The sequence below is a fragment of the Neoarius graeffei genome, chromosome 11 (assembly GCF_027579695.1).
Source record: "Neoarius graeffei isolate fNeoGra1 chromosome 11, fNeoGra1.pri, whole genome shotgun sequence".
Classification (NCBI taxonomy): domain Eukaryota; kingdom Metazoa; phylum Chordata; class Actinopteri; order Siluriformes; family Ariidae; genus Neoarius; species Neoarius graeffei.
Genome location: NC_083579.1, coordinates 14,368,429 through 14,395,269, shown reverse-complemented (window position 1 = coordinate 14,395,269; position 26,841 = coordinate 14,368,429). Strand labels below are relative to the sequence as shown.

General features: G+C 43.6%; 1 protein-coding gene across 5 annotated transcripts in view; it reads left to right on the top strand.

The window, feature by feature from the left end:
• LOC132894125 (histone-lysine N-methyltransferase PRDM9-like) overlaps window positions 1–26,841 on the top strand; it is a 178,662-nt gene that overhangs the window by 98,863 nt on the left and 52,958 nt on the right. For 2 of the 5 annotated variants that reach the window (XM_060933473.1, XM_060933470.1), the window contains exon 2: window positions 17,431–17,498. The exons of the other annotated variants lie outside the window; for them this stretch is intronic. The gene's annotated coding sequence lies outside the window, so the exon portion shown is untranslated. The remainder of the gene's footprint in view (window positions 1–17,430; window positions 17,499–26,841) is intronic. 5 annotated transcript variants of the gene reach the window in all.

Below are 26,841 nucleotides of genomic sequence, written 5' to 3'. Positions count from 1 at the left end.
CCCTTGGCAAGAAAGAATGGTAGTAGCTTCATGAGCTGCATCCACAGTTGTTCCATTTTTGAAATAAAAGAAACGAAACTCCCCCCCCCAAAAAAAAGTCATGAAGGAATAGAAAATAAAAGACATTAAAGAAAAAAAATTGCGAATGGCGAGAAGTGTCCGGGAAGCCCTATATATACCCCCGCACCGACGCGAGCGCCACTGTCGCGCAGTAGTCGTGAACTCGTCGTGAACTGCTCGTGCCATGCGCAAACTGTTCGTGAAGTGCGTAAACTAGTCGTGAACTGCTCGTGCCATCAACGCGTGACCGTGTCAGTGGGAAGGCACGGCCATGCTGCGACGCGCACCAATTCGTGAACATGTCGTGAACTACTCGTGAACTCGACGTGAGCTGTTCGTGAACTATTCGTGGCAGTTCTTGACAGTCGTGGCATGGCGCGCACTTCCACGCACTGGCACGCATCCTCCCGCATCGTCCCGACGAGTTCACGACGAGATCACGAACAGTTTGCGCATAGTTCACGACCCGGTCGTGAAATTTTGTCGTGACCAAAATTTTGAACATTTCAAAATTCTCGTCCCGACATGGCACGCAGTCACGACGGGTTTACGCACACTTCACGCCAGTTTACGACTAGTTTGCGCACTGGCACGACTCGAGTCGTGCCAATGTGTGCCACGGAATCGTGCAAGTGTCAGCCTTGCATTAGTGTTGATTACTAAGGCCTGCTGTCTATCTAATCTTAGGATGGCATCTGTCAGTTCTTGCTGTTTCAATCTTCTGTTCTTAGCTAATTTTGCACTGAAAGATATAATACTACCCCTGATAAATGCTTTTAGTGTTTCCCATAAGAGAGAAGGAGATACATGGTCAGATCTATTTGTTTCTAGGAAAAAGTCAATGTTTGTGGAAACATAATCACAAAATTCTGTGTTAGCAAGCAAGCTAGAATTAAGTCTCCATCTTCCTTGGTGTCTAAGGGAACCAGATGGCAGGCAAAGGTCTAAAATGTAGGGGGCGTGGTCAGAAATTATGATCTCTGTGTATTGTGTAGTGCATACAGAGGGTAGAAGAGCCTTGTCAATAAAAAGGTAATCAATACAGGAGTACACCTGATGTACAGTGGAATAGTAGGAGAAATCTTTAGCATGGGATGAAAAAGCACCAAGGGTCAACACAACCAATTTGATCCATAAAAGATGTTAAAGACTTAGACATGGCTGATAGCATTGCTGATTCAGAGTGAGTACGATCAATAGTAGGGTTAGTAACACAATTGAGATCTCCGCCCAGGATTAACTGATGGGTATCCAAATTTGGCAAATGAGAAAATACAGTGGACATGAAACTTGGGCTATCCCAATTTGGGGCATACAAGTTTGCTAAAACCACAGGTGTTTGAAAAAGCAAACCTGAAACTATAATATAACGACCGCCAGGATCAGAATATACCTGATCATGGGTGAACCTGATTCGTTTATGAATTAAGATAGCAGTGCCTCTGGATTTACTGTTAAAATTGGAATGGAAGATTTGACTGACCCAAGGCTTACGCAATCTTGTATGACTTTCCATGCGTAGGTGTGTCTCCTGTACAAAGGCAGTATCAGTTGAAAGGCTTTTTAAGTGTGCGAGAACTTTACATCGTTTAGTTTGCCCTCCTAAGCCACGCACATTCCAGGTTATTATTTTAATACGGTGTCCATTCAATCCATAATGCAATGTAGTGTCTGGTGTCATCTATGTCAGGCAGGTGAGACTAAGTAACTTCTGATGAATTCTATAGGAACTACAAAGCATGGGCTCCCTGTGAGTGATGGGCCATGACACACAGGGGATGGAAAGGAGAAGGAGAAAAACAGGAAAAAAAAGAGAGAAGAAAAAAAAACCTACTTATCTGGGCTTCGGACAACATCCCACCCTAACCCTACCCCCCACCCCACATACACACAAACCCCCACCCTTCTAGCAGTGAACATAGCAGTGTATGTCTGAAGCTCGTCCGAAAGAAGCGGTGAGATGCCAAAGATAGTATACATACCACCGATTTATCATGTAGTGTTACTTCCTGCTCCTAAATTGCATTGGTTTGATACCCCATAACAGAACAATACAAGAAATGGAGTAGAAAAGAGAACAGTCCTTGAAAAACAATCTGGATGTAAACCTCCAGATGGCAGCATTGCTACTCAAAAAGTCCACAGTGAATGCTAGGTATGAGTTGCTTACAGTTCTAAAATAATAATCAAAAGGGTAAGAACAGCTTTCAGGCATCTGTAATTTAAATTGAAACACAACAACAACACAAAAAAAAAAAACGTATGCATGTTCGCTAATGTTTGCCAGAAAAGGTGAAAGCCATCTACAAAAACGTATCACTTTAGCTTCCTAGCATACCAATAAACCAGTCAGCTAAAAGCTAGCTATCACCTGGACTCAGTACCGCAGCTGTTTTTGGGTGAGTTAGCGGTGATCCGCGGGAGACGTCTCCCGCTGGCTGGAAATGCACTCTTGGTAGAGCGCCACTGCATCTTCAGGGGAGTTGAAGATGTGTTCTCTGTTGTAGGTGATATGGAGACGGGCTGGGTATAGCATGCCAAACTTCACTTCTTGTTGGTAGAGAAGCCCTTTTACATTGTTGAATGCTGTGCACCTCTTTGCCACTGCTGCGCTGAACTCCTCAAAGATTCTGATTCTGTGACTGTCATATGAAGCGTCTTTATGAGATTTCGCCCAATTCAACACAGTATCTTTCTTGGTATATCTATGGAATCTGACGATAAAGGGTCACGGAGCTGCTCCTCGTCATGGCTTGGGCTGTAAACTCCGATAAGCGCGATCCAATTCAGGTGGTTCAGAGAGTAATCCACCGAGCAGGGCAGAGAACATTTTAGCCATAAAGTCTCTAGAGTCTTTTCCTTCAGTGTTTTCCAGTAAACCCAGTACACGGAGGTTTTGACATTTTGATCTTGATTCCAAGTCTTCCACCTTAGCTTTGAGCACAGCATTCTCCTCCATTACCGACTCAAGATTTGATTGTAGCCCACTCACGTCGCGCTCTACCTGTGTTATCCGATCACTATAGTCAGATAGGCTAGTTTCCATTTCTCTCATTGTAGAGGCCTGACTCACCAGGGTCGACTCAATCGCTCCGACTGATGAACGTATAGGTTCCAAAGTGCCATTCAAAAGAGTATTGAATTCACCAGTCATCGCTTTTCGAAGTTTTTCAAGTTCCTCAACAAGTCTTTCAGTAGTTAGTGGAGGGCTTTCCATCATGTTGTAAGCACCTGCTTTAGCACTCTGGTTTGGCGTTTGGTTCGCCGTCCTGCCACTGTTTTTCCCCATCTTCTGCATTCCATCGCTCACGGATGACTGTATATTACTCCAATCATCCAGAAGTTAAACACTGGATGTTATAGAGGTATTTTTGAAATGAATAAACTGAAAGTTATCGGAGCTCAGGGTGCTCACGTCTTAACACCACATTGCGCAACCGGAAGCTCCTGGTGTTGCAAGTCCAGTCCAACTTGCTGTCTAGCCACAGTCTGAGGTACTTGTAGGAATCCACAGCCTCCACCTTGACTCCCTCGATCAGAACTGGTCATGACCTAGGTCTGGACCTCCCAAAGTCAATGACCAGCTCCTTGGTCTTCGAGGTGTTGAGCTGCAGATGATTCCTGTTGCACCACACAGCAAAGTCCCTCACCAGGCTCCTATACTCCTCCTGTCTGTCGTCACTGATACACCCAACGATGGCTGTGTCATCGGCAAACTTCTGAATGTGACACAGCTCCGAGTTGTAGCAGAAGTCCGCAGTGTACAGGGTGAAGAGAAGAGGGGCCAGCACCAGCACCTTCTCAGATTACAACAGCAACCCGAAGTGGCCCCAGCCATCACTTTGGAATTTGCTCAGATTTTGTGTTGTCCAAGATCCTTTGACTTTGACAGCTTTCTTTTTCTGTGAGTCACAAAATATGCAATCAGGCTGAAAGATGATGCTGTCTTTTTCAGAAGATGATCGATGCATTGTCCGTTGGACTGATGTTGACTCTGGGGCCACTTCGGGTTGCTGTTGTAATCTGAGAAGGTTACCTGTAAATCTTTTATAACAGTTCCAGTGGTAGCCGTGATCATCATTTTGAATGGCAGGCAGAAGATTGCATTGTTCTTGCATCCGATAAGATGTCACACTTTCTGCCTGGCGACGTATCTTTATTTCCTGGAGCCTCTCAAATTTGGAAGATGAATTCTTGTCATCCTTGAATGACTTGAATGCACCATGGGATATATCACGAAAATGAACAACACAATATGGATCAGGAGATGTGCCATCACCTTTTTTCTTCTTTGCAGCTGGACCAGATTGCCCAGGTGAATCCATCACAATGTTCTCAACTCAAGACAGCTGACACACCTGAAAGTAATCAGAATATGGAACTAAATTGATTAAATTGTATAATAAGACAAATATGACTGAAAAATCATATTAAATTAGCATTTAATCTTAAATAGATAAAACATAATATTCACCATGAACATGGGCATATCTGCAGTATTCGCAACAAAGAAAAAAAACGTAATTTTTAGGGTCATTCAAAAATCACATAAAAGTCGCTACTGGGAATGAGTAATTTTTCTGTTACCACACACAAACATGATCAAGACATGCCAAGGGTTGATAAAAACCATGTGGCAAATTGTTGTGTGGGGGGGTGCATGGTAGGCTATCCGGGCTGCCGGCCTATTATATTTCAAGGTAACTTCATGTTGTGCTGTGAGGTTCTATGCACTTGAACTTTTGAACCAACAGGTGCATTTGGATAAATAAAGCCTATTTTTCTGCATTTTTGTAGTCCTGGTAATCTTTTATATTGGTAAAGTTGTTTCTAGGACCATTTCTCAGTGTCTGTTTTTTTTTAATCAATAGTTTTTCAGTAATAACTTAATATTTAACATATCACTCAATTTTAATCACAAAAAGAGAAAATCGCAACAATATCTCGCAACTTTCACTTCCTCCTGCAATGTAATCGCAACAAAAACCTAAAAAACACTGCAACTTTCATCGCAATTTTTTGGAAAACCCCCCACAACATCAGATGTTTTAGCTCGCAACAATCACAAAAAAGGCCCGCGAAATCCTGGGGGGACTGAGTGTCAACCCACAGAAAGCTACAGAGCCTGACAACATACCAGAGTGTGTACTCAGAGAATGTGTAGACCAGGGATGGGCAACTTGCATGATAAAGAGGGCTACAATTTTTCATCACCACCATCAGAGGGCCACATGACCGCGCACTTCAACTAATCAGATATGAGAGAAGTTACAAAAGAATTTTAAATAAGAACAAAATATTTGTATATTCTTATGTCTGTACCAACATTCTCATCTCATTATCTCTAGCCGCTTTATCCTTCTACAGGGTCACAGGCAAGCTGGAGCCTATCCCAGCTGACTATGGGCGAAAGGCGGGGTACACCCTGGACAAGTCGCCAGGTCATCACAGGGCTGACACATAGACACAGACAACCATTCACACTCACGGTCAATTTAGAGTCACCAGTTAACCTAACCTGCATGTCTTTGGACTGTGGGGGAAACCGGAGCACCCGGAGGAAACCCACGCGGACACGGGGAGAACATGCAAACTCTACACAGAAAGGCCCTCGCCGGCCCCGGGGCTCGAACCCAGGACCTTCTTGCTGTGAGGCGACAGCGCTAACCACTACACCACCATGCTGCCCTCTGTACCAACATTTATTTAATATTTTCCACACTGAAATGCATTTTTAACATAATGCTCGTCTTGTTAAACGACAAACACAAGTTTGTTTTAAAAGAAATAAAGTGCAAAGGGCTCACATTCAATGAGGCACAAAACTAAAAAAACAGCAGCCCAACATTAAGTGCAAGTCAATGAGATAGGCGCACAATAGACTGGATATCAATGTCAATCTTTGTGCATCCAATCCTCATCAAATGAAAGAGTATCATCCGTGAATCTGTTCCTCTCTTTTGACTTAATGTGCTTCATTGTTGAAAAGCTGCTCTCACAAATGTAAGTGCTCCCAAACATGCTAGCCACTGACAGAGCAAAATCTCTGAGGAGTGGAAAATGTGCCTCTGGTAGCAGTCTCCAAAATGAAATTCCCCTCTCATTGCGCTTTGCTTGAAAATATGGATCTGACTGCAACTCGCAGAGTTCGAGCTGCAGTTCTGATGGTTGCTTGCTGACAGCAGCAGAGACGGGGTCCGTGAATAGCGTAATTCGTGGTTTCATCACATGAAAATCTTGGAAACGATCATTAAACTGCTCCTGCAATTTTTCGATGTCGGCCCTATACTTCTGAAGTAGTTTCTCGCACCTGGGGTTATCTTTTCGCGTCTCCTCACAAGCGGGAAAGTGTGCCAAATTTGGACGATGGGAAGAAAATCCTTCTATGAATAGGTCGAGTTTACACTGGAATGCGGTTATGTGTGCATACAGATCGCAAACAGTTTGGTCTCTCCCCTGCAAGTGTGTGTTAAGGTGTTTGAGATGCGAGGTGATGTCTGTCAGAAAGACCATGTCGCAAATAAACTGTGTGTCTTTGAATTTTCTGCAGTAGGTGCTTGTATCACCACTAACACTGTTCTCCAAGAACACTGGTAGTTCAGAGCGCAGCGCAAAAAAAACGCTCCAGACACTTCCCTCAACTCATCCATCTGATCTCAGCGTGCATTTGTAAATCCCCATACGTGGCGTCCACTTCATCCAAAAAGGCAATGAACCTCCTGTGACAAAGGGACCTGTTCCCCCCTCTGATGAGATTTGTTACTTTGGTCACTAAATCCATAACGTGGCTAAAGTTCAGTGTCTTCGCGCAGAGGGCTTCCTGAAGAGATAAAATGCATGGCATGTTAAAAAAATATTTTTGTCCTGCCATGTCAAACTCAGGCCTACATCTCACAGTTAATATGAGGCTACTCACCTGATGTATGATACAGTGCAGTATAGGGCAGTTTACCCCGCTCTGTCGGAGGAGCCCTGCGAAACCTCTGTGTCTTCCCTGCATCGCGGGTGCGCCATCCGTAACAACAGTTGACAGCTTGTCAAAGCCACCATATCCACTTGCAACACTGTCAACAGCGTTGAATATATCGGTGCCCTTAGTCGTATCATGCAGAGAAACCAATTTTAATAGCTCCTTATGCACTTCAAATGAACTGTCAATAGTTCTCGTAAAAATCAGTAGCTGGCTAACATCCATCACATCTGTACTCTCATCCCAAGCCAAGGAGAAGTACTTGCAGTCATGCATGACTTTTCTCAGCTTAATTTCGACATGATCGTGAATGTCAAAAATTCTGCGCATCACTGTGCGTCAGGACAAAGAGACCGTTTCAAAGTGTTTAACCATCTTATTGTCACCAAAAGCTTTGGCCATTTCCACGGCGAACACCTTGACAATTTCCCCATCTGACAATGGCTTCTTTGCTTTGGCAAGCTCAAGTGAAACAGCATAAGAGGCTTTGAGTGCTGATTCCTGTGTAGTTGTGGCTCTGTTGTTGGTTTACTTTTGACTTACGACAGTGGCCCTTGCAGCTCCAGTGTACTTCTCATATTTAACTTTGTGCAAGGTGTTGTAGTGGCGAGTTAAGTTGAAATCTTTCATGACTGCTATGGTTTCTAAGCAAACCAGACACATGGGTTTGCCTTTGAATTCTATGAAGAGATAATCTGCTTCCCATCTTGACCGAAAGGTATGGTTTTCTTGATCGAGTTGTCTTTTTTTTGCACTTTCTCGTCTCTCTTCCTCACTGAAGGGGGTAAGGCCCAGGGCCCCGATATTGTTTGCATAGGAAGCGCCCTCTATCGGTCAACAGTGTAATTACAACTGTAAAAAAAAAAAAGGCCGCCGTTTTTTTTTTCCCTGATAATTAATAAATGATCTACGGGCTGCACTGAGTAAGGAGGCGGACAGCATGCGGCCTGCGGGCCGCCAGTTGCCCATCCCTGGTGTAGACCAATTAACGCACAGTCCTCACAGACAATTCCAACAACTCCCTGAGCCAAGCCATTGTACCCCTGTGCTTCAAGGCCACGTAGCATAATATTGTTGCCAAAGAAGACACCAGCATCAACCCTCAATTACTACCACTCTATAGCACTTGCTTCCATCATGATAAAATGATTCAAGAGGTTGGTCAAGGACCACATAAGATTTAGACTCCTGGCACACTTGACCCACTCCAGTTTGCATACTGTCCTAACCACTCCACTGATGATGCCATATTGGCAGCACTGCACTGAGCCTGGTGCACCTGGAGAATAAGAACCGTTATGTGCGGATGCTCTTCATTGACTTCAGTTCCACCTTCAATGCAGTTATCCCCCAACATTTGGTCTGGAAATTCAGCCCACTGGATCTCAACACCCCACTGTGTAACTGGATACTAGACTTTCTTACAGACAGACTCCAGAGAGTACGAGTGGGGAAAAAACACTTCCGAGACCATCATCCAAAACACTGGGGTTCCCCAGGGCTGTGTTCTGAGTCCTGTACTGTTCACCCTGATTGTGGGTGGTAAAAGAGAGCGACTGGACTTGCTTGAAGATTCTTGAAGACGTTTCACCTCTCATCCGAAAGGCTTCTTCAGTTCTGTCTAACTAATAGGGAGTATCAGGTATTTATCTTCTCATGGATGAAAAGCAATCCTAAGGTGTCGTTAAGTCATCCTGTTGGTGTGGGTCACTGGGGGCTGGGTGTGAACGGCCTAGAGAGTCGTTGGGGTGATCAATGGATCATTGGTTCTCTCTGTCCTCCTGTGAGTCACTGAAAACAGCTGGGTTTTGGTGTGCATTCAGTTGTCTGGGAAGTGTGCCAAGGACTGCATTGTAGGTGGCTGATAAATGATGTCTTAGACCACCATCTCTGTTCAGTGATGGTCGTTCCAGGTTGACAAAAATGGCTTCTTGAACTCCTCGCTTATACCAATGATCCTCTCTGGCTAGAATGCGTACGTTGCAATCCTGAAATGAGTGTCCTTTGTTGTTAAGATGAAGATAGACAGCAGAGTCCTGGCCTGAGGAACTAGCTCTCCTGTGTTGAGCCATGCGCCTGTGAAGTGGTTGTTTTGCCTCCCCAATATATGAGTCCATGCGTTCCTCACTGCATTGAATTGCATACACTACGTTGTCCTGTTTGTGTCTAGCTACTCTGTCCTTAGGGATGTCCTTCTCTTTGAAGCAATGTAGGAGCCCTCCTTTCTTGGCTGGTGAAGTTGGAGGGGGGTGCTTTCGCACTGGACAGAGCAGCTGATAGTGCGAAAGCACCCCCCTCCAACCTCACCAGCTATGAAAGGAGGGCTCTTACATTGCTTCAAAGAGACCAGAACATCACCATCCTTCCTGCTGACAAAGGGAAATGCATAGTGGTGCTAAACACAGCGGACTACCACTCAAAGATGACCAGTCTCCTCAGCGACACAACCACATATGAAACCTTGAGGCGGGACCCTACCAGTTGTTACAAAAAGAAAGTTGTCAGCTGCCTACAACAACTAGAAAAGGACCCAAGAAAACTCCCAAGAAAACTCCCAAGATTTTGCTACTAAAGTTGCAGACCTCAAACTGGACTCAGGTGAAACCATGGTTTCCTACGATGTCACTTCTCTATTCACCTGTATTCCTACCACAGAAGCAGTAGAATCTGTTAGAAAACGATTCCTTCAAGACAGCACCTTACTGGATTGAATGAACCTCACCACGGACCAGATTTGCACCCTGCTTGACCTCTGCCTAACCACCACCAGTTTAATGAAAGTTTCTACAGACAGAAGCGTGGATGTGCCATGGGCTCACCGGTGTCCCCTATTGTGGCTAATCTATACATGGAGGAAGTGGAACACAAAGCTTTGACCACTTTTTTCAGGAGTTGCTCCTAGCCACTGGTTCAGATATGTGGATGACACCTGGGTTAAAATCAAAACCCATGAGGTGGAAGCCTTCTCTAAGCACATCAATGCAGTGGATATCAACATCAATTTCACTCGGGAGGACGTCAGTGGGAATAATCTAGCCTTCTTGGATTGTGATGTACACATTAGACAAGACAGATGCCTTAGCATCAAGGTCTACTGGAAACCCCCACACACAGACCAGTACCTACTCTTCGACTCACACCACCCACTGGAACACAAATTGGGGGTCATTAGGACCTTGCAACACAGGGCTCAGAACATTCCTACAACGGTAGAGGGAAAAGAGAAGGAGCAGAATCACATCAAGAAAGCACTTCAGAACTGTGGGTATCCCAACTGGGCTTTCTTCAAGAGCAGAAAAAGGAACATAACGGACAAGGAGGATAACAGGAACAAACGCAAGAACATTGTCATTCCCTACATTTCTGGTCTATCTGAGAAACTCAGGAGGATCTTCTACAAACACAACATCCAGGTACATTTCAGACCCGGTAACACCCTGAAGCAGAAACTGGTCCACCCTAAGGACAGAATAGCCAGACAAACAGGACAACATAGTGTATGCCATTCAGTGCAGTGAGGGATGCACGGATTTGTATATTGGGGAAACAAAACAGCCGCTTCAGAGGCTCATGGCTCAATATAGGAGCTAGTTCCTCAGGCCAGGACTCTGCTGTCTACCTTCATCTTAACAACAAAGGACACTCATTTCAGGATTGCAACATACACATTCTAGCCAGAGAGGATCATTGGTATGAGCAACGAGTTCAAGAAGCCATTTTTGTCAACCTGGAACAGCCATCACTGAACGGAGATGGTGGTCTAAGACACCATTTATCAGCCACCTACAATGCAGTCCTTGGCACACTTCCCAGACAACTGAATGCACACCAAAACCCAGCTGTTTTCAGTGACTCACAGGAGAACCGAGAGAACCAACGATCCATTGATCACCCCAACAACTCTCTAGGCCGTTCACACCCAGCCCTCAGTGACCCACACCAACAGGATGACTTAACAACACCTTAGGATTGCTTTTCATCCATGAGAGGATAAATACCTGATACTCCCTATTAGTCAGACAGAACTGAAGAAGCCTTTTGGATGAGAAGTGAAACGTCTTCAAGCAAGTCCAGTTGCTCTCTTTTACTACCCACAGTTTACTATGACCCGGGTGACTGAGAATCTTCACAGACATGTTCACCCTGATGATTTGCGACTGTTGTGCCCAGTATAAGTCTAACTACATCATTACGTTTACGGATGACAACAATGGTCGGGGGCGGCATGGTGGTGTAGTGGTTAGCACTGTCGCCTCACAGCAAGCAGGTCCGGGTTCGAGCCCCATGGTTGACGAGGGCCTTTCTGTGTGGAGTTTGCATGTTCTCCCCGTGTCCGCGTGGGTTTCCTCCAGGTGCTCCGGTTTCCCCCACAGTCCAAAGACATGCAGGTTAAGTTAACTGGTGACTCTAAATTGACCGTAGGTGTGAATGTGAGTGTGAATGGTTGGCTGACACATAGACACAGACCTGTGATGACCTGGCGACTTGTCCAGGGTGTACCCTGCCTTTTGCCCGTAGTCAGCTGGGATAGGCTCCAGCTTGCCTGCAACCCTATAGAACAGGATAAAGCAGCTAGAGGTAATGAGAATGAGACAACAATGGTCGGCCTTATCAGTAATGACGATGACTCAGCCTACAAGGAGGGATGTTAACTCACTCAGTGCCTGGTGTAATAACAGCCTGTCTTTGAATGTCTCATCTCATCTCATCTCATTATCTCTAGCCACTTTATCCTTCTACAGGGTCGCAGGCAAGCTGGAGCCTATCCCAGCTGACTATGGGCGAAAGGCGGGGTACACCCTGGACAAGTCACCAGGTCATCACAGGGCCGACACATAGACACAGACAACCATTCACACTCACATTCACACCTACAGTCAATTTAGAGTCACCAGTTAACCTAACCTGCATGTCTTTGGACTGGGGGGGAAACCGGAGCACCCGGAGGAAACCCACGCGGACACGGGGAGAACATGCAAACTCCACACAGAAAGGCCCTCGCCAGCCCCGGGGCTCGAACCCAGGACCTTCTTGCTGTGAGGTGACAGCGCTAACCACTACACCACCGTGCCGCCTGTCTTTGAATGTCAACAACATAAAGGAGATCACTGTTGACTTCAGGAAGAAACATGCCATACACACACTGCTCACGATCAGTGGCAACACTGTGGAGTCAGTTAGGAACACCAGGTTCCTGGGGGTGCACATCACAGACCACTAAACTTGGCCTGCAAACACCACCTCCCTTGTCAAGAAGGCACAGCTGTGACTGCACTTTCTGCGTCACTTGAAAAGAGCAAAACTTTCCCCTCCTTTCCTCACCACATTCTACAGAGGCAGTACAGAAAGTGTTCTGACCAGCAGCATCTCAATCTGGTATGGCAGCGGCACCACCTGAAACCTAAAGTCACTCAAGAGGGTGGGAAGGACAGCGGAGAAAGTCATTGGGACCTCTCCTTCCATCTATTACAGGAGCTGTACCTAAAACTTTACCTTAACAGAGCTATCAAATAGCCAGAGATTCCACCCACCCAGCCTATGGACTGTTCACTCTTCTGCCCTTTGGCAAAGGCTACCTCAGCACAAGATGTAAAACTGTCAGGCTATGAAGGAGCTTCTTCCCACAGGCTGTTGGACTTCTCAATACCCTTTTATATATAATATATATGCATATGCATATACAGTTGGGTCCATATATATTTGGACAATGACACAAAATTTTTGTTTTTTTACCTGTTTACTGAAACCTATTCAAGTTATAGTTATATAATGGACATAAAGTCCAGACTTTCAGCTTTCATTTGAGGGTATCCATATTAAAATTGGATGAAGGGTTTAGGAGTTTCAGCTCCATAACATGTGCCACCCTGTTTTTAAAGGGACCAAAAGTAATTGGACAATTGACTCAAAGGCTATTTCATGGGCAGGTGTGGGCAATTCCTTCGTTATGTCATTCTCAATTAAGCAGATAAAAGGCCTGGAGTTGATTTGAGGTGTGGTGCTTGCATTTGGAAGATTTTGCTGTGAAGAAAACATGTGGTCAAAGGAGCTCTCCATGCAGGTGAAACAAGCCATCCTTAAGCTGCGAAAACAGAAATAAACCATCTGAGAAATTGCTATAATATTAGGAGTGGCAGAATCTACAGTTTGGTACATCCTGAGAAAGAAAGCACTGGTGAACTCATCAATGCAAAAAGACCTGGATGCCCACAGAAGACAGCAGTGGTGGATGATTGCAGAATAATTTCCATGGTGAAGAGAAACCCCTTCACAGCAGCCAACCAAGTGAACAACACTCTCCAGGAGGTAGGTGTATCAATATCCAAATCTACCATAAAGAGAAGACTGCATGAAAGTAAATATAGAGGGTTCACTGCACGGTGCAAGCCACTCATAAGCCTCAAGAATAAAAAGGCTAGATTGGACTTTGCTAAAAAACATCTAAAAGAGCCAGCACAGTTCTGGAAGAACATTCTTTGGACAGATGAAATCAAGATCAACCTCTACCAGAATGATGGCAAGAAAAAAGTATGGCGAAGGCGTGGTACAGCTCATGATCCAAAGCATACCACATCATCTGTAAAACACGGCGGAGGCAGTGTGATGGCTTGGGCATGCATGGCTGCCAGTGGCACTGGGTCACTAGTGTTTATTGATGATGTGACATAGGACAGAAGCAGTCGGATGAATTCTGAGGTATTCAGAGACATACTGTGTGCTCAAATCCAGCCAAATGCAACCAAACTGATTGGTCGGCATTTCATAATACCAATGACCCAAAGCATAAAGCCAAAGCAACCCAGGAGTTTATTAAAGCAAAGAAGTGGAATATTCTTGAATGGCCAAATCAGTCACCTGATCTCAACCCAATTGAGCATGCATTTCACTTGTTAAAGACTAAACTTCAGACAGAAAGGCCCACAAACAAACAGCAACTGAAAACCGCTGCAGTAAAGGCCTGGCAGAGCATTAAAAATGAGGAAACACAGTGTCTGGTAATGTCCATGAGCTCAAGACTTCAGGCAGTCATTGCCAACAAAGGGTTTTCAACCAAGTATTAGAAATGAACATTTTATTTACAATTATTTAACTTGTCCAATTACTTTTGAGCCCCTGAAATGAAGGGATTGTGTTTAAAAAATGCTTTAGTTCCTCACATTTTTATGCAACCATTTTGTTCAACCCACTGAATTAAAGCTGAAAGTCTGAACTTCAACTGCATCTGAATTGTTTTGTTCAAAATCCATTGTGGTAATGTAAAGGACCAAAATTAGAAAAATGTTGTCTCTGTCCAAATATTTATGGACCTAACTGTATATAATTGCACACAGCCCTCGTCTGTAGTCTTTTTTAATGAACATTCATATGTTCACATTTCTTGAACACACTAATATACATCAGTGACAATGTTTACATTACTTATTAAGTCTGTCACTGGAAATAACAGGTGCAATATTGGTTAGGGCTTTGTTTGTCTATTTACATCTGTTACATCCTTCACTGCACAAGGAATTAGGAGCGACACAGTTTTGTTCTACTTTGCACTACTTGTTTTATGGCCTGAATGGCAAAGTTCACTTTGACATTGCTGCATGTGAAGAAACAGAAAGGTTACCCAGATTTATTGTGTAATCAGAAAACCTGCTTCGAGCTGCATATGGTCCTAGTACAAGTACTTCTGTCTTGTTGGAGTTAAGCAGAAGGACGTTAATAAGCATCCAGTGTCTAATGTCCTTTACACATTCCTCAATTTTATTAAGCTGCTGTCTCTCATCTGGCTTTGCAGAAATGGACAACGGTGAGTCAGCAGCAAACAGTGGAAACCCATACCATGTTTACGAATAATACTACCCAGAGGTAATAAATATAAAGAAAAAAGTAGTGAGCCCAAGACAGAATCTTGTGGAACACCAAACTTTACCTGAGTAAACACAGAGGGTTAGGGTTAATCCTAACCCTTGAGCCAGGAGAGGGCCGTCTGTCTGTAAGCAGTTTTGCGCAAAACCTTCCAACCCAATTTCCATGAAATGGTGCCAGTGCATAATCTAGAACCAGTTCCACACATTTTGACTGATAAATGACTGGAGTCAGTGCCAAAATGCTGACACAGAACCACAAAGTTGCTGGTCCCAAAGTTGGAGTCACTCATGTCAGTGATTCCAAGGGCCTGCTATAAGATATTCACTGCCATTTTGAAAAAAATATCAGTAAAGTTGGAGTCGTTTTTGACTCAACTCTGTCTATTACTAACTACATCAACTCTGTTGTTAAATCTGCCTTCTACCATCTAAGGAACATTGCTAAAATAAGACAGCACTTATCTCTAGAGACTACTAAGATTTTAGTTCATGCTTTTGTGTGCTCTAAGATAGATAGCTGTAATGCTCTGCCTTTTTGGCCTTCCTAAATATTTAGTCAACAAACTTCAGACTGTCCAAAACATTGCAGCCCAGGTTATTCATATGAAGGGCAAATACGATCACATAATGCCTGTCTTACAGGAGCTGCATTGGTTGCCAGTTGAATTTAGAATTATGTTCAAGATTAATCTACTTACTTTTAAATGTCTGAATGGTCTTGCGCCTTCCAACCTACAAGAGCCTTTGACAGTGTATAGACCTAGAAGAACCTTACATTCCTCTACTTCTGCTATCTGGCTTGTCCCAGTCTCCTACAGACTGAATAGTTATGGTTTTAGGTCTTTTTTGTCACATGGTGTCCATTTCTTTGAATAAATTGCCTGACCATGTATGCATTTCTGAGAACGTTAATGTTTTCAAAGCCAGACTTAAGGTGCATCTTTTTAGGCTCACTTTTAATCTATACCTGTTTAGTCTTTAGTTATTAGTCTTTTTAATTAGTTATTGATTAGTTATTGAATTATGACTTGCTAGTTTGTACAGCGCTTGAAGCATATTTGTACAGGTGCTATATAAATTATATATTCTATAAAATCAGAAATTGCTGCACTTTTATCCTGGTACCATTTCATTGGAAATTATTCCAACTTCCACTCCCTAATGTTTGGTCCACAAACCTGTGAAATGTAGGATGATTCTCAAAAGGCACCAAGGATGAACTGGCTCTGCACCGGCACTGGCACTGTCCTGGTGGAAATGAGGAGTGGAGGGGTGTAGCATGGGCCAAGTAAGAACCCATTAAATTTTGGAGCAGAATTGAGTCAGTGGCCGGATCAACAAATTTAGTTTCACTTTCGCTAATGTGAAATGGAGGTCTGCACTCTCAAAGTGCCCTTTTAGTTTATTTATTTCATGGTGTGAACTGTACGATTCCTCTGAAAAGCAGATCATATGCTGATACAAGATTGTCTGATCGCCCACCCCTACCGACCATCCAAATTTCTGATATATCCACCAATAACCATGTTGCCGGTTGAAATTTTGAAGCTGTTGGTGTATAAACGAGGTCTTGTTTGTGTCTCTATCCAGGGCTCATAGGCTTAGTTTACTGCCATGCGATTCTTCCAGTAAAAAGATCACTCAGTTCCAGAAACCTGCCTAAAATAGTCCTCTATGATTGCATCTATTTTCAATGTGTAGAGCTTTTTGGCTAACATACTGCACAGGAGGTGATGCTGTCTCATTGGCTAAAAAAGTCAGAATTGCAAGAAATGAAATCAGAATTGTGAGAAATAAGGTCTGAATTCTGAAAAATAAAGCCATGAGTTCAGTATTCAGTAATTTTGAGAAATCAAGGTGCAATTGTGAGGAATGAAGCTGCAATTTAGCATTTTTTTTTTATGTGGCAGAAATGGGCTTCCAAATGTTACAGCCATTTTACACTAAGCAGGATGAAAACGATTTGTATAAATTTTGGAAACAAACCTCTAACCATTAGGTCATGGGGAAGCCATGGTCTAATGGTTACAGGAGCAGCTTTGGGATCAAATGGTTGCCGGTCCGATTCCCTGGACCAGCAGGAATGGCTGAAGTGCCCTTGACCCCAGCTGCTCATCAGGCTGCTCTGCACATGTTGTACATCACTCTGGATAAGAGCATCTGCTAAATGCTTGTAATGTAACCTAGCAGCTAAAAAACACATCCTGATGTTTTCAAAAGTTTTTGAAAAACTACTGTTTAAATGGTTAAAGAATACCATTAAATATTTCTCTTGCGTCATCTTATTGTTCCAGAATAGATGAATAGATGTTATTGCTGCTGCTACTACTATTACTACTACTACTAATAATAATAATAATTCCATTATAGTTAGTTCAGTATTTTAGTTCGGCTGTGACCTGTTTATCTTTCTTTGGCAAATTTTTTAGCAAAAATACAAACCACTTCTGTATGTTTCCACTTGTATTTCTAGAAATGTTCATATTATTATTTTGTTGTTATTATTATTATTATTATTATTATTATTAATCTTTGTTTAAGCTGTTACAAGTTCATCAGGAAGTAGACAGCGCTCCTCCAGGAAGTCTCAGGCTCCTGATCCCTCATAGGTAAAGCTTAATGATGAATTTATATTACAAAAAACAATGTTTTCAGTTTAACAAACTGTAGCACACTTGCAGCTCAAGGAATGAGGGACTGAGAGACAGGCTTGACAACTCAAGGGGTGCTTTATTTTTAATTTGGAGATCACTTTTCAGTGATGCCATTTTTCTCTCTACTTTGCACACATATGGCGCTTGGAAGCTCAGCGCTCTCTCTCTCTGATTACTGGCTTCTGTCTGAAAGAACACAAGAGACACAAGTAAATTGCCAGTCATCAAACACAGATGCAACTCATAATGTGTTACCTGCCGGTTCTACCTGACTCCTCACCATCCATAGCTGACACTCGATCACACCCCCGCTGCCACACAAACTTTATAAATAGATTTATAAGCAGTGTTGATGTTTTTTTGTGGAATAACTCTAACAAGTCCCTGATGTGGGTGGAGTACAGAAGCACGGCAGGCGGAAGTTGATGTTCTCACACACACTTTATTTTACTGATTTTCTTTGCTGTTCAGCTTTACTCACTCTCTCTCACACACACACACACACACACACACACACACGTGTTCTGGTCGGGAGAGCTTCCCTCTCTCTGCTTTCTCCCTCCTTTTCTATCCTCTGTCACTGCAACAACACAGACACACAACATTAACTAACCACAGGTGCATTGACTTTGTCACTCACCTTCCCTGGCCCTGCCCTCCAACTGACAATAGGCCATGCCCCTGCTGCCACATACCCCCACCGCCCGACTCAGGCCAGAGAGCCATCTGGCCTGCAGCGCACTCACCGCCGACGGGACAGGAAGTTCGCCACTACCATCTGAACCCCCAGCTTGTGGACCACATCAAATTTAAATGGCTGGAGGGCATTTCCGGTTATGACGTGGACGTGAGTAGTCGCAGATCCCATGTGCTCCAGTAAAATATTTATTTTATATATGTAAACCTGTTTGTTTGCTTTTGTGAAAAGTCTTAGTCGAGTGATATAAGTGCAAGATAGATGTAGGATCCAAAATGAAGTCGAGTAAACCGAGTTTAAGAGCTAAAGATAAGAAGAGGGACGACGATTTGGAGTTAGCAGCTCATGTGCTAGCTGAAGCTCCCGCAACCCAAGCTAGGGATGAAGGAATTTTAGCAGCTATACACGCGCTTCGGAAAGACTTCTCCGCCCAGCTCCAAGAAGTTATCACCTCAAATCACAGGATCAGAGAAGCCTTAGACTCCTTCTCCGAAAGACTAAGTGGTGCAGAATCCCGTATAAGTTCAGCTGAGGACCAATTGAACAACTTAGATAACGTCTCTACAACCACTCAAAGAAAGGTGCTAGCACTCACCAGGTCAGTGGAGTCCATGGAAAACCGCCAGCGCCTACTAAACTTGAGACTGGTGGGATTGCCAGAAAACACAGAGAAAGGTGACTTGGTATCCTTCCTCAATGAATGGTTACCCGACCTCCTTGGTCCAGAAAATATCCCAAATATAACATCCGTCGACCAAGCCTTCAGACTTCCAAAAACAGCCACTTCTAATGCTAACAACAAGCCGAACCTAAAACCTGTTCCTCGGGCAATCCTCGTGAAATTCCGCTGGCTGATCGACAGAGACCGAGTGATGAAGGCTGCTCGCAAGAAGAAATGTCTACAGTTCGAGGAGAATCGTGTGAGGTTTTTCCCAGACCTTTCGGCGGAGATTCTGCAGCAGAGGAGAAAGTTCGATGGCGTGAAAGCCCGACTACATAAGCTGGATATCAAGTTTGGATTACAGTTTCCAGCAAAGATGAGAATCTATCACAAGAGTAAATAGCATACTTTGCTGACTCCAGCAGAGGTAGAGGCCTTCATCCAAGAAATCGAGACAGAACGGTCTCAGTCTGAACAGAACAATGACGTGAGTGATTGACGTGAGGTATCGCTAGCCTGCTTTGAGCTAAAATACACGAAAGACTTAGACTAAGATGTATGGGACAAGAGTATCATATTCCAGAGACATATATCACATACCTGTAATATAGCTGACCCACTGTTTGATGGTTTCAATAATAATGACAGTAATACAATTCTGTTTGATGGTTTTATGTATAGCCTGATGTTATTATGGGTCATTTAGCTACACGTAATAGGGTTTACCCTTTTTTTTAAAAATACTTAATGTCTGCCGGACATGGGTTCCACCCAATTTTGTTCAATGTTCTGTATCTACTCCTTAGTTAAGGATCAATGCAAGTTGTCCGGATTTTCAGTCTATTGTAAGAGTGTGAGAGGGGTCTGTACAATTAGGGGGCACAGGGTATTAGGAGAGCTCCGTCTCCATTCTAGAGAGGGGGCGTTTGTTACTGTTTTTTCTTTTCTTTATTTTTCATGTTTTGATGGCACACTGTTTTTGTTTTTGTTTTGGTGGAAGAGGAGATGATGTAACTGTAATATTACTTAGGCTGGGTTATGAGTAAGGCCCCTTTTCTCAATATTGTTTCATGGAATGTCAGGGGTATGAGAAAATTAGTTAAAATTAAGCAAGTACTGTCCAGACTTAAACACCTCCAAGCTAAAGTCGGATTTCTCCAAGAAACACATTTATTGTCGGATGAGATTGTGCGCATTAGGAAGAGATGGCCTGGACAAATTCTAGCATCTTGCTTCTCCTCACAGGCAAGAGGAGTTGCAATCCTTATCCATAAATCAGTCCCTTTTAAGATTCACAAACTTCTCCAAGATCCTACAGGTAGATTTGTGATGGTTAGTGGAACTCTTTTGAATCAAGAAATTATTCTTGTAAATGTTTATGGACCGAATAATGACGATGCCACATTCTTTAGTAACCTCTTCATGACGGTTTTCTCCTTTTGAGGTGAAATAATTATGGGTGGAGATTTTAATTGTGCTCCTAACCCCCTCCTAGACCGCTCGAGAGCAATTCCAGCGTTATGGACGTGACACTTGAACTCAAAATGGCAACAAATGACCCAGTGCATGTTTTATTGTCTCCCAGTATTTAAACAGGTGTTGCATATTTTAAGGCTGTACCATACTGGAGAAGTGATAGAACAAGAACAATTCCCATAGTACATCTAGGGCATGCCAGAAAATGCCAATAAAAGATGCGTTATGGATGTGACAGAAAAAGTATCACTTTTCTTGGGTGACTGTACATTTTTATCAAACTCTGTGAAATTGTAAACCTAATGTCGAAATGGAGATATCCATTTGATAGAGGGGTCCAAGGTGAATATTAAAAAATCTTTGTTTAAAATATTTTGTATTTCATGCAGAGTTTCAGAAGGAAAAGTCAGCGTTATGGATGTGACGAAATTCCGTTATGGATGTGACGCGTCTGAAATAGACATGGCATATGTTTAGAAAATCAGCAATTTAACCACCATAACCCTTTGAAAAACTCTCTAAATATCAGCTAAAACTATCAAAGTTCTTAAATAATATTTAGGATGGCTATTGTTTTGCTGTTTTGTGGATTTTAGCATACATTTCTGTGGCTTGTGGCAATAATATAGAATTGTACATGATCAAAGTTGATTTTAGCTTGGGTTTTACATTATAAGAAAGAAAGACTGACAGTGACATATTAGGTTGGTTACAAATTGGTTCAGCTTGTTCACATCTGTAAAATACAGGCCTAGGTGATATCTCTGGGAGTGGTTTTGATGTATTACAATTTGCTTTATTTTTGCATGGTGAGGTTGACATTTACATGGAATTGCCCTCATCGAGAAATGACTCCTCACCAGTGATGGGAATAACGGCGTTAGAAATAAATGGCGTTACTAACGGCGTTACTTTTTTTAGTAACGAGTAATCTAACTAATTACTTTTTACATCGTTATAACGCCGTTCCCGTTACGTACAATAAAATACTATGCGTTACTTTATTAAAGCTGTTCTCATCTGGCACGCTGCTCGTTCAGCCTTTCTTTCCTCTGCTTTAGTGTGGGGCGGGGAGATGCAAGACAACGGCATCGTAAGCCAATCAGAGTAGATTTGGACAGCATACGTAGGTAGGCTCCGCCTACTGCACTACTGCGCACACTTTCAATCAGAAGACACAGCGATGGCGAGCGGTCAGCCCAACACTGCGTTTTCACATTGGAAATACAGCCATTACTTTTCATTACTTGAAATAAAAGGCAAAAATGTCTACGTGCAATGCACATTATGTCGAGGAACAAAGCATTTGTCCTCGTCAGTGGCCAGTAATTAGTAGCATAACAATTTTAATAACTACAAAAATATATTAAATTTGATAGATGTCTTATCTCACATTATCCCACAAAAATATTAATATAGTATAGATAACGTTATTAATTGGTTCTGTTAAGTGTCAATTTCAGTCATTAAACACATTTAACATTCACTTTTATTATGATTACACTAATTGAATTTGATTTTTTTGGGGGGGTAACACAAAATGTAACAGGATAATCACTTTCCCTGGTAATTAGTTTACTTTTATGACAAAGTAACTCCGTTACTAACTCAGTTACTTTTTGGGAAAAGTAACTAGTAACTATAACTAATTACTTTTTGAAAGTAGCATGCCCAACACTGCTCCTCACACACTAATACCTGAAAGGTGATAGGTCACTTCATGTCAGAGCTGCATCTTTGTGACATCTGGAGGATTAGAAATCCCACCGCACTAGAATATTCTTGCCACTCAAACACACACCAAACACAATCTCGCATAGATTATTTTCTAATTTCTGGGTCTCTTGCGGCTAATATACAGGACTGTGGACACAAAGGCATAGTTATTTCAGATCATGCCCTATTATTTTTGCATTACCGCCTTACGTCATATGCCAGGGGCAAAACAGTGTGGAGGCTTAGCCCAAGATGGCTCCATGATCAGAATTTTCTAAACTTTGTGGAAGGAAATATTGAGATGTTCTTTGCAATAAACACAAATGAAACCTCAGCATCTATTAGATGGGAAGTCTTCAAAGCCTATATTAGAGGTCAAATGATTTCATATACTAGTAGCAACTCAAATAAGACGCATCTCCATATGACTGAACTTGAGCAAGATATTAAAGATCTAGAAAGGGAGCTCTCAGTGAATAATATACCGGAGCATGTACAGAGGCTTGCAGAATTAAGGGCTAAATATAATGGCGTTACAGCAAGTAAGGCTTTAAACAGTATCACACGGCTAAAGCAGTCATATTATGATCAGGGAGAATCAGCGGGTAAATTACTAGCATGGCGGATTAAAACACTGCAAAATGAAAGGGCTATCACTGAGATTGAAACTGAAAGCGGGACAACAACGAATCCAACAGAAATTAACAGAGCTTTTCAAAAATATTATATGAACCTTTATACGTCAGAGTCTCCGGATACTAATGACCTACACTCCTTTTTAGACCAGCTCTCCATCCCAGCTTTAGAGAAAAAGGTAAAAGAGGAGCTAGACTCTCCCATTACAAAGGAGGAACTGCTTGAAGCACTATCCCACATGAACGGAGGGAAAGCATCAGGTCCGGATGGACTACCATAGACATCTACAAGCGTTTTAAGGCGATGCTTATGCCACCACTCTTTGATATGTTAGTGGAATCAATTGAAGCTGAATATTTACCACTCTCTTTAATGCGTTAATAACACTGATCTTAAAACCAGATAAACCCCACATAAAGTGTGGGTCATATCGTCCCATTTCACTTATAAACTCAGATGCTAAGATTATAGCAAAGGTGTTTGCTAGACGTCTTGAAAACCATCTTCCTTCTCTGATAGCCCCTGATCAAAACGGTTTCATAATAGGTCATCAAGGTTTCCACAATATTCGAAGACTACTAAATATTTTAGATGTGAGGAGGGAAAGCCCAGTGTACACGGCTATAATCTCCCTGGGCACTGAAAAAGTGTTTGATAGGGTGGAACATAATTATCTTTTTGAAGTGCTTCAGCGACTTGGGTTTGGTGACATCTGTAAGTGTGTGAAAATGTTATACCACTCCCCAAGGGCGTCAGTCATGACAAACTTTGTAACCTCCCAGCCCTTCAAATTTCAACGTGGCACCAGACAGGGGTGCCCCCTTTCACCCCTTCTGTTTGCATTAGTAATCGAGCCACTCGCTATTGCAATTAGACAAAACAGTAGTATAACTGGCATCAGGATAGGGAAGGTGGAGAATAAAATAGGACTATTCGCAGATGACATTGTTTTATTCCTGACTCAGCAAAAGGGCTCTATTCCAAATCTCCTTAGGTTAATAAATACTTTTGGGTCAATTTCAGGATATAAAGTGAATGAATCTAAGTCAAATATCCTCTTTCTTAAACAATCAGAGAGAAGCTGTCCCCCATTACAAACCCCATTTAAAGACACATCAAGTTTTACTTATTTGGGAATCAAAATTACCCATTCAACAGAGGATCTTGTTTCCACTAACTATAGCCCAGTGATATCAGGAGTGACTAACCTTATTAACAGATGGACAACAATGCCAATTTCAATGATTGGCAGGATTAATATCCTTAAAATGAATGTCCTACCCAAATTCCTATAGACCCCTTTCACATGACATCACCGCGCCACGAGATTTTGTTAGGCGCCATATTGGAAGACCAAGTACATGCACTCACAATATAAAACAAAGTACGAGCGAGAGTAAAGTGACACGATGGATGATAATTCTGGTTATGTGAGTACATTACCAGCTGCAGAAAGGGCACGGTATGTGGAGAAACTGGCTGTGATTGATGGGTTTGACCCATATGATAAGACTCGCGGCAAGGGAGAATGGAAACATAAGGAGGACCGGACACCAATTCTGCCATCTGTTTGCTACCCAGACATTGTAAACTATTTGTTGTTTACACCCAGTGCCTACACTCAGTGTTCGAACTATGCCGATATTTTCGGGGGGTCCCTTTTTTTCCCTTGGGGGGGGCGCTTGCGCTTGTCTCGGAGCGCGGATCTCCAAACACATGAGAAGCCTTGCGCTTGTCTCGGAGCGCGGATCTCCAAACACATGAGAAGCCTATCTTACGCACATATCACGCGGACTCCACACCTCCACACACGCATCGCGTCTGAAGTCATAACTCATCAGGGGAAATCGTGTCCACATTGGCATGTTCAAAAAACAACCTCGCGTCAACAATGATACCACACGCAAGAAAAAAAAAAACAGTCAGACTACTCAACAACCAACCTGGCAGCAGCGAGCAAGCCCCAAACCATCCTAAATTATTATTATTATTAAATTGTAGAAGTCTGGGAGGCTTGCTCCTCATACAGTTATCAACTTGGGGCCAATTTAGCATGTTTTAAATCTGAATTTCTTGCGTTTGCTTACCTCAAAGTGTCCGCAGATCATGCACAGACTTATCCATTATATCCACAGTTTTTTGCCAAGTCTCACACAGGTTTCTTTCAAGTCTAATGTTGGGCCAATAAATCATAAATAAAACAGCTCAGATTTGTTTGTTTAAGTCATTTGCCACTCCACTTTATTCTCATGAGTTCACATACCGCTGCTGTTATTTTCCCCTAATCACGAGTTTGTTGGTCTTCCAAAATGGCGCAGGGTCTGTTTACTTCCGGTTTCGGGTGATGTCAGTGAAAGGGGTCTATACCTATTTCAATGTATACCACTTCCACCACCAACAAACTTCTTCCAAAACATGACTAAACTCTTTAGAAATTTCATATGGAGTAACAGACGAGCGAGATTACGCCTTTCCCTACTATATCTGCCATATGACAGAGGAGGGTTGAAACTCCCCAATCTTAAATGGTACTACTGGGCTTGCCAGCTTTGGACTACCTCCTTCTGGTTTAGGCCCAGTACATGCCTTTCATGGGTGACCATGGAAAAAGAAACAACAGCTAACATACCTCTTCATATGTATCTGTACTCAGACAAACCTGATTGTTGCAATTCGGACGAGTGGGTGGAGCACAGAAGGACGGCAGGCCAGAACTGAGTTCAACAAAATCTCTTTATTTGGACACTTTACAGTGACGTTATTCTCCCAGCCACGCATGCGCACACACACAAGTCATCTGGTTGGGGAGAGAGCTCTCTTCTTCTGCTCTCTCTCTCCTTATATAGGGCGTGGTCACTGGGGAAGACACAAACACACGTTAACTGACATCAGGTGCAGTGATTCTGCCACTTACCTTCCCTGACTCTGCCCTCCGGTCACAGACCGACGCTTGACCACACCCCCACTGCCACATACCCCCACCGCCCGACTCAGGCCTGCAGCCAACTCCCCCCCCCCCCCCCCCGACGGGAGAGGAAGTCCGCCACGACCATCTGCGCCCCCGGCCTGTGGATCGCCTTGAAGTTAAAGGGCTGGAGTGCCAGATACCAACGGGTGATCCGCGTTTGGCATCCTTCATGTGGTGGAGCCACTGGAGGGGCGCGTGGTCTGAACAGAGGGTGAAAGGGCATCCCAGCAGGTAGTAGCGGAGGGCGAGGACTGCCCACTTGACGGCTAGGCACTCTTTCTCGATGGTGCTGTAGCGCCCCTCACACACCGACAGCTTTCTTCTGATATACAGCACTGGACGATCCTCCCCCTCCACCTCCTGGGACAAAACAGCCCTCTGTCCGACGCATATGTCTGCAACATAAAGGGGAGAGAAACGTCAGGGGAGTATAACGGTGGCCTCCCACACAGTGCAGCCGTCACCTCCGAGAAAGCCCGCTGGCATTGCTCCGTCCATTGGACCGGATCTAGTGCCCCCTTTTTAGTGAGATCAGTCAGCGGCCGTTTTTTCTCGGGATAGTGGAGTCAAGGGGATCTGCCAATAACCCTTTGTCAAATCCAGTGTCGAGTAAAAGCGAGCCATGCCTAGTCGATCCAGCAACTCGTCAATACGAGGCATTGGGTATGCATCGAATTTAGACACCGCGTTGACTTTTCTATAGTCCACACAGAACCGGACCGACCCATTGGCCTTGGGAACCAAGACCACCGGGCTGCTCCAGTCACTGTGGGACTCCTCGACGATGCCCATTTCGAGCATGGCCTCGAGTTCTTCCCGAACCACTTTTTTCTTGTGTTCGGGTAGCCTGTAAGGGCGGCTGCGCACTACCACCCCCGGGGGCATCTCAATGTGGTGTTCTATGAGGCCGGTGCGGCTGGGCAGGGGTGAGAACACGTCCAAAAATTCAGTTTGCAACTGGGCAACCTCCGTGAGTTGGATTGGGGAGAGGTGGTCTCCACAGGGGACCGGGGAGGTACGCAATGTCAATGTTCCCTTTTGAACCTCCGGCCCCAGCTCCGCCTTCTCCGGAACCACTGACACCAACGCCACGGGGACCTCCTCATTCCAGAGTTTGAGCAGATTGAGGTGGTAAATCTGTAGC